The sequence below is a fragment of the Molothrus ater genome, chromosome 7 (genome assembly GCF_012460135.2).
Source record: "Molothrus ater isolate BHLD 08-10-18 breed brown headed cowbird chromosome 7, BPBGC_Mater_1.1, whole genome shotgun sequence".
NCBI lineage: Eukaryota > Metazoa > Chordata > Aves > Passeriformes > Icteridae > Molothrus > Molothrus ater.
The window spans coordinates 12315491-12324143 of record NC_050484.2 but is presented as its reverse complement, the minus strand read 5'-3'; the positions used below and the strand labels follow the sequence as shown (position 1 = coordinate 12324143).

General features: G+C 49.9%; 1 protein-coding gene across 1 annotated transcript in view; it reads left to right on the top strand.

The window, feature by feature from the left end:
• Nucleotides 1-2924: 2924 nt before the first annotated feature.
• Nucleotides 2925-8653, top strand: part of CREB1 (cAMP responsive element binding protein 1) — a 39935-nt gene continuing 34206 nt past the window's right edge. Inside the window, exon 1 of the mRNA XM_036386412.2 lies at nt 2925-3114. The gene's annotated coding sequence lies outside the window, so the exon portion shown is untranslated. The remainder of the gene's footprint in view (nt 3115-8653) is intronic.

The following is an 8653-nucleotide window of genomic DNA, read 5'->3' as shown; positions in this document are numbered from 1 at the left end:
AGGAATGGTTATGAGCCAAAGGCACAGCAGAGGTCTACAACAGCTGGAGCAAAAACTGATAGCAGCCAGGGCAACGCTGTCCTGAAACCTTGGAGCTCCTGTCTGCAGGCAGGGCAGAGGGAAAAAGTGCAGCAGAAACAGAAAATGACCTGTGGCCCAAGCCATAGCACGCGTTGGCAATGAAACAACGTTTTAGCTGTTTAACCTGAGATGCCATTTTTGTTTTTATATATCAATGGTTTGTTTTAGAATAACTGTAATCAACAAAATCTAAGGCAAAGTACAGCTGTTATTGCTCCTTGCACCATCTCTTGTAATTTTGGGGGGAATTAGACAAAACTCAGCAAAGTAAAATCAGTTCAACCTTTTAGAGAAAATGAGACTGGAGACGAGCTGAACTAAATGGCACAGCAATGCCATGTCATACAGTGCACCTGGCAGCAGTGTCGTGCTGGGCCAGCTGCAAAAATGAACCGGCTTTGGAGCTTCAAATCTTGTTATGTAGTGCCATCTTGAGGCCTTGGGAAATGAAAAGCAGCTTTTCTGAGTACAGACCGTTTTTTTCGTTGGTTGTAGTTGGAGCAGTCCATTCTTCAGGGTGTATGATTGAGTGCATTCAGCTGGATTTGTGAACAGAAGATGGGAACTCACCTGGCTGGAGCACCACTGGGTCTTTCCCTGCTCCCTGGTGGCAGCAGCTCTTTGAAACCTTTCCCAGAAACATTTCACCTATCCAGCATTTAAAACCCCCAGTGACAGACATCACACTGGGGCTGAAGATGAGATTGAGGACCACAGCACATGGCTGCTCCTCTTCGGCAAGGCACAAACACATATCTGGTGCTCTGCCCTGTGCTTCCAACTTCTGTCCCTCCTGAGGGAGAGCTGGCAATGCAGGGAGCTGGTGCCATGTGTGCAAACCCCACCTTGCCCCCAGTTACTCTGAACTGGGTAGTGGTTTGATAGCTTAGGTGCCTGGTGGCCACACCTCTGCCACCTCCAGCACTGGGGGGGGCAGTGGATCAGGGCTGGGGTTTTCCATGGGGATATTGTGTCATGGTGGAGCAGCAGTCACCCTGTGCCTGGTTTTGGGCTACAAGGGCTGGCCACAGGGCCAGAGAGGGCAGGCAGCAGGATGGGAGTCATAGGCTGGAGTAAAAACAAGGCAGCAGAGGAAAGTTTAGAGGAATAACCTGAAGACCACACAGGGAGGGCACAGTAGGGACACCAGGAAGCCGAGGTGGATTGAGGGGCACCATGGCTTGGCTATGGCACCTCACCTGCCATATGGTGCCTGCAAAGGGAGGGGGTGGTTGGGTCTTGGGGTGGCACTGGGGGCTGAGGAAGGGGGTCTGGGCAGCGGCCCCAGCAGTGAGGCACACAGGGAGGGGGTGCCCATGGAGGGATACAGCCCTGCGGAGCTGGGGGTAGCAGGTCCCCCATGGCATCAGCCTGGTCCTTTGATACCATCTCCCATGGCATACTCCTGGAAGAGCTGGCAGCCCATGATGGGGACAGGTGCACTCCTCACTGGGCTAACAACTGGCTGGATGGGTAGGCCCAGAGAGTGGTGGTGAACAGTGCTGCATCCCGCTGGGATCCAGTCACCAGTGGTGTCCCCAAGGATAGCATAGGGCCAGTTCAATTCAATATCCCTACTGATGATCTGGGTGAGGGCTCAAGTCTACCATTAGCAAATTAGCAGACAACACCAGCTGGGTGAGAGTGCTGATCCGCTGAAGTGCTGGAAGGCTTTGCAGAGTAATCTGGGCAGGGTGGAACAGTGGTGACAAGTGGCATGAGGCTCAACAAGACTAAGTGCCAGGTCCTGCACTTGGGTCACAACAAACCCGTGCAGCTCTATGCGCTGGGGCAGAGTGGCTGGGAAGCAGCTCAGCAGAAAAGTACCCGGGACACTGGTTGACAGCTGCTGAGTATGAGCCAGAGTGTCCCCAGGTGGCCATGGAGGCCAGTGGCATCCTGACCTGTACCTGGAATTGTGTGGCCAGCAGGACCAGGACAGTGATTGTCCCCCTGTACTTGGCACGGATAAGGCCACTCCTTGAAAGCTGTGTCCAGTTCTGGGCCCTTCTGTTTGGGAAAGGCTTTGATGTGCTGGAGTGCGTCCAGAGAAGGGCAATGGAGCTGGTGAAGAGGCTGGAGCACAATTCCTGTGAGGAGGGGCCGAGGGAGGGGGGTCTAGCCTGGAGAAAAGGCAGCTCGGGGGGACCTTCTCGCTCTCAGCACAGCCTGAACAGAGGGTGTAGCCACATGAGGGTCGGTTCCTTTCCCAGGAAAGCAACCCACAACAGGACAAGGGGACACATTCTTAAGCTGAGCCTGGGGAGGTTTAGGCTGGACATCAGGGAGTAGTTTTCACACAGAGCGATTAGACATTGGAATGGGCTGCCCAGGGAGGTGGTGGAGCCACCGTTCCGGGAGGTGTTTAAGAACTTAAACATTCAGTGCCATGATCTAGTTGGCATGATGGTGTTCAGTCACAGGCGAGACTCGACGATCTCACAGGTCTGTTCCAACCTGATGGATTCGGTGAGTCCGCTCTGAGGCTGAGGCCTCCGCCGCCCCTCGGCCGCTTCCGTGAGCGCTCGCGAGTTTCCGGCCGCCTCGGCCGCGCGCACGGCGGGGCGGGGGGAGCGGGGGGGTGAGCGCGCGCTCCCCCTCCCCCCCCGCAGCCCCGCTCGGTGCTTCCCGCGCGGGCCGCCCCGGGGCGGAAGCGCCGCTCGCGCCTTCCCGCCGCCCGCTCGGCTCTTTCCGCCTCCCCCTCCGGGGTGCTTCGTTCGTTTCCGCGGCCGCTCGGCTCTTTCCGCGGGGGCCGGCGGCGCGCTCGGCCGTTCCCGCCGCCTGGCGGGCGCTCGGCGCTTTCCGTGAGCGCTCGGCGGTTTCCGTGCGGGGCCGGGCGCGCTCGGCGCTTGCTCCCTGGCTGGCGCTCCTCAGTCGGCCGCTGCCTGCCTGTCGCCGGGCTGGGAGCGCCTGTGTGTGTGAGTGACGCGGCGGAGGTGTAGTTTGACGCGGTGTGTTACGTGGGGGAGAGAATAAAACTGCGGCGAGATCCCAGGCGCGAACGAAAGCAGTGACGGAGCAGCCTGGTAACCGGTAAGAGGAGGACGGCGCCCAGCAAACAGGGGCGGGGGGGAGGGAAGGAAATGGAGCTCGGCGGGGACCAGGGGAGCCGCCGGGCGGCAGGACGCGGGGGCCCGGCCGCGCACCGCCCGCGGGAGGGGCGCCCGCCTTAAAGATGGAGCCGAGCCCTGCAACATCCCCGCCGCCGCCGCGCCGCGAACAAAGGATAATGGCGGATGGGAGCCGGCCCGGCGGCGGCCGCCACGGCCGGGCGGCGGCGGCTCTGTCGGCAGCCAGCGGCGGCGCTCAGCGCGGCGGGGAAGGGGCGCCGCGCCCCCCGGCCCCCGGAGGAGGCGGCGGAGGACGACGACGAGGGGGAGCGGCGGCGGCGGCGGGGGGCGGCCGCAGTCCCGCCCGCGCCCCCTCCCCGCCGTGTGCGCTCCGGCTCTCGCTCCCCCGCTGCCGCCCCCGGCCCCGCCGGGCTCCGGGGTCCCTCCCGCGGGGCCGCCGCGGCCCCCGCGCCCGCCGGAGTTCCGCTTCCCCGGCGCCCCGAGCGCGCCGCACGGATAAACAAACAGACTCCCGCCGTGATGGACACGAGTGCGTGGGGCGCTCCCCGGCTCTGTAACGAGAAGCTTTTAATAAAATCTGTGCTCGGAAGCCGGGGCAGCGCTCGGTCCGGTGGCTCGCTGTTACTCCGTCTCCGGGAGGCCGCGCCGGGCAGAGGTGCCGGTCACCCAACACCGCGCTCCGGGCGGCACCGCGGGCGCAGCCCGAGCCGGCGCGCAGGTCACGTAACAGGGATACGGTTCCCTCCTGCCGCGCTGCTGCTCCCCGGTAGTATTTTTAACCCAAAGTGAACTTGAGTCGGGCTGCGGCTGGTAAATCTCGGTTTGGGATTTGCTTTTGCCAGTTTTCCACAGACTTGGGTGCTGCACAGCGAACAGGATTTGATCTCTATCCCAGCTTTAGTAACAAATGTCAGTTCAAATGCCTTTTTCCACCTTACACCAGCCTGGCCTCGCTACAGCTGGGGGGCTTTTTCTCTCTTTTTTTGCCTAGAATGGAAGACTGTGTTTTGACTTTGTTCTACTTTCAAATTCTGGATATCTGCAGTTTTTTGTGTTACAGTATTAAGCAAAAACAACCTGGCAGACTTTTTAAGCAAAGGTTGTTACACCTCTTAAATGTATACAGGGATAAAAAGTTTTACATGGTCATATGATTTTTTTTTTCATGAAACATTTTTAAAATTTTTGTTTCTTTCTCTTAAATATTGGAATGCCAGCTCACAATCTGCTTCTGGAATAACACCTGTCTTTTTTTTTTTCCCCTCCCTGGGGTTAGAAACATGTTTCCTATTTCTTAAATAAAAGACCAGAGACTTCTTAGAAATATCATGTATCCCTGTTTAGTCCCATGCTGACCACCACTAAACACGATTTTAGAATACAGGAATTTTGAGACTCTGCTTGCCTCCTTCCTTGTATCAACAAATGTGGATTTATACAGTAAAATATGAAGTCACTGAAATAGGTTTTGTTCGAAATGGATATTTGTACTTCACATGTATACTTCCTTGTATGTGAATTTCTGTTTTCTCTCACTTCCACCACTTCTTTTGAAATGAAGGCCAAAGATGCTCTACATCACTTCACTGTGTAATACCAACATGAGAAGAGGGTTTCTAAACTTTAAAGTGATTAATAGACATCTGAGGACTTCAGTAAGCAATGTAGCTGTCGATAGTGATTAAAGAGAGTGTAATTGTTGGTGTATTTCATTCATTCTTGGTTTGATGGAATACGCACTACATTGTAAATACAGAAATGGGACAGAAAATCCTTGCTTGTTGTTTTTTGTAGTTTTAGAAAAAAATCTCATTCAGTTTCATAATAGAGTGGAAGACTCTCAGATCCATGTTTTGAAACACAGATCTCTGCATTTCCTCATCAGCTTTGTCCCCTCACAGGTCAGGAAGAAAAGGGAACGGAGAAGTGGTTGTGCGTTTGCTAAGCATCACTTACATGTAACCCAAAATGAAATTGTTGCATGTAGCAAAGAAGAGTGTAATCATTTTTAATGCTTTAATTGAGAGAACAACAGTATTCAGATTGGTGCTCTCAATATGGTGTTTGGATCTGCACTGAACAGTCTGCATCTATTTTGTTTTCTCATAGGTTTGGTGATATGTGTGTCTACTACTCTGGGTAAAAAAGGTAAAGAACCAGTCAAACAAACAAAAAATCCAACACGAAAAACTCCCCAAAGGCCTAAAAAGGGTAGAGGGGTTTGCTGATACAGAGCATTTAGAAACATCTCATTTAGACTGTCAAATCATTTATCTGGCTGTTTCTTGGAAACCTGCACCAGCACAGCTCTTGCTATACAAAATCTCCTGTAGATGTTACTCTGCAGAGTAGCTGTTCTGCTGCAGTGAGAAGCAGCCTCTTCTTGCCTGAGTGCAGCTACAGCTCTGTAGGTGCATAGTTTGATAGGAGACAAGGCCCCAACTGGGAATTTCTCTTGGCACCGTTTTGAAACAAATGGGATATTCACACTTCACCTCTATTTTTGGATCTCTGGAAGCAAGTGGAGATCAGTTACTCATGCCACACCTCTCAAGGCTTTTGTGCAGTGAGAAGGCCGTGTTAGCTTTCTGCCATTAATCTGACGAAAGTTAGTTTTATGGGATGTGGCAGCAATCCTCATCTACAGAAACAGCCCTACCCAATTTCCTTTGAGCTCTCTCTGCTACCTACCTGCATACAGCTGAAGTTCATGATAAGGCAGTGATTTATTTTTTTTTACTGAACCAAAAATTGTGTTGCCTCATCTGCAGTCTGAGGTCATATTTCATAGTGATTGTGAAAACCTGAGCAGCCTGCCATTAATCATCTATGTACATCTCCCAGAATGGAGGCATTAATACCTATTTTGTTCTTCAAAGCTTTTAGATCACTGCAATTAAAAAAGGTGAGTGAGAACAAATACAACACCTTCCAGCTTTCCATATTTTTGAAACAGCCTTGTCAGCTGCACAGGAGGTGAAAATGTGCCAGGCTCAAGTTGGCCTTTCAGGTAAAAACAGCACTCAAAAACAGCCAAGAATTCTCTGCTGCTGTTTTTGTCTGGCAGTGCTGGATTTATAGTATTATGTGTCAAGTGGAAAGAATAGAAAACAGAGTTTTGGAAAAGCCACTTTAGGGTGAGAGGATAAAGAATTTAGAGGATGCATCCAAACATTCTGTTCCTGTTTGGATGCATGTATATGTTTACCTAACATGTACATACACACAAGTTTAAAGCAGCACTGATACTTGTTAGTTACTTGCAGTGATTGTTGAGTAGAGTGCTGAGAGGTACAGGATATTATCCTAAGATAATAAGCATTCCTGGTTTTGTCCTAAGAATATTATGAGAGTTGATATTTTGTTAAAAAAAGACTATTAGATGAAAGATGGAAAAATAGTTCTGAAGATAGGAGTGTCCTGCCAATTGCTTTTCTGGATTTTGTTACATTTCAGTTGTTCTCTGACAGACTACACTAGCTACTTGAGACACAGTTGCAGGAAGCCTTACAGTGAACTATTTTGAACCTACGTTGGTTCAGGAAACTGAAGTAAAAATCTCTGTTCTTGATGCTTTCACACTTTTTGGAGGGGAGAGTTAAAGTGATTTGTAAAAATCTCTAATCTTCTAAGTGTTCAGTGATAGCCTGTTTAGTCAGTGAGGTTATCATGAAAACTCCTTTTCCCTGCACATGGCAGAACTAAAGCTGGGTTGTATTTTCCTCTTTAGGCAGAAACTTTTTCAGATAGATTTCTAAACTTACAAAAGAACAGATAGCCTAAGAAATGTGGGAATTCTTGAAGCTTATCTCCTGGCTGATGAACTGAAAGCATAGTTCCTCACAGCATTTTTTGGTAATAATACTAGCCAAAGCATCTTCCATGTCTTTTCCATTGCACTCTCACAAATCCTTGGGCTACTGCCTGGGGAAATGGTTCAGCTGTTTGAGAGGTGTGGAGCCTGCTTCATTTTCACCTGGATCATCCCCCCTCCTGATTGCTGCATGGCTGCACAGGAGCTGTACCAGCATAATCAGGGGAAGGGATGGGGCTGGAATGAGCAGGGAGATAAGGGCAGCTCAATCAGCTCTGCTGCTAAATGAGAAAATGCAGCCTTTGTAACAATTTTTAAATTATCGCTGTGTTTATAACTAAGCTGGATGACACAGATCCTGCTGGGGTTCTTCTTGCCACAGAGCTGGATCATTCAGCTAAGATACTACATGTGCTAACCATGAGCAAATGAACATGAGCAACAGCTGTTCCCAAACTTCAATGTCATGTACTAAGCTGATTTGTTCTGCTGCTTATTTACTTGTCTGAAACACCTTTTGTGTGTGCGTGTGTTTAGCAAGTTCTCTGTGCACTTCCTCTACTTCCTTTTTTTTTTATTCTTCACATTTTAAGTTCACCTGTTGCTGTTCACTGCAGCTTTTTGCTGCAATATTTTAATCATCTCTGCAGAAACTCCACCATCTCCTGTGACATTTTGGGCCCAGTATTACATGCACTTTTCTTATAGGTGCTACCCTAAATCTCTCATTCTCTATGCTGTTCCAGTATCAATTGGATTTTACTTCCCCTTGCACCTTTCCTTGGTCTTGAATGTTAAAATCTCTTCTCATCTGTAAAATCTCTCTCATCATCTTTTACACCCCATTAAATAATGGATGGGAAGCATTATTTTCTTGCCTTTTTTTTTCCTGATGACACAGCATCTGGCTGTGTGTAGCTGGCCTGGTCTCAAAATCCACTGCTGCCTATCCATTTCTCCAAGCAGCATACAGTATGAGCAGGCTTTGTAAATTTACACCTTTCTGGACTGTAGAAAGCTTTCCTTCTCTTAAAGAAAAAGCCCAGGGCATTACTGTAGGTGTAGGACCCCTGCCCTCTTTGTGAAACTCATCCCATTTTTCCCTTTGTACTGATAGGAAAATTCTGGGAGATAAAAGACAGGGAAGGTGTGAGAAAGGGTACTGTGTACTAATGCCACAGTATAACCAACAAAAGTAATCTGTTGCTGTGGTTTTGTCTGAGCTGATACAACTTTATGTGGCTCTCAGGAGACAGAGTCTTGCTCTCTCCCTCCTGCTTCTGGCTGTGTGGTGTTGGACCATCCCTTTACATTGTCTGTAGTGTTAATTGTATACAAAACCTAATAACCCGGTTCAAATCACTAACCCAGGAGAGAACTGTGCTTTTTTAGAAGATAATTTTCTCCTGCATGAGTGAACTGAATTGGTTGGTGATTGAGATTTGGTTGTGCTGGTAGCACAAACGCCAGTGCTTTGCAGTGACGGTAGGGGAAGAAAGGAAGGGTACACAGTTTCTCCCTTCAGCAGCAGAGAGCTGTGCCAGCAGACCCATCTTGGGGAATGGCAGCATATCCATGACTTGGAGAAAAGAAGGAAGAGTTGGACTCTGTCCATAGTGAACAGAGCCACATGAGTTTGTCTTTGCAGCTAGGAAAGCTAAGAACACAGTAAGCCGAAAAATAAACA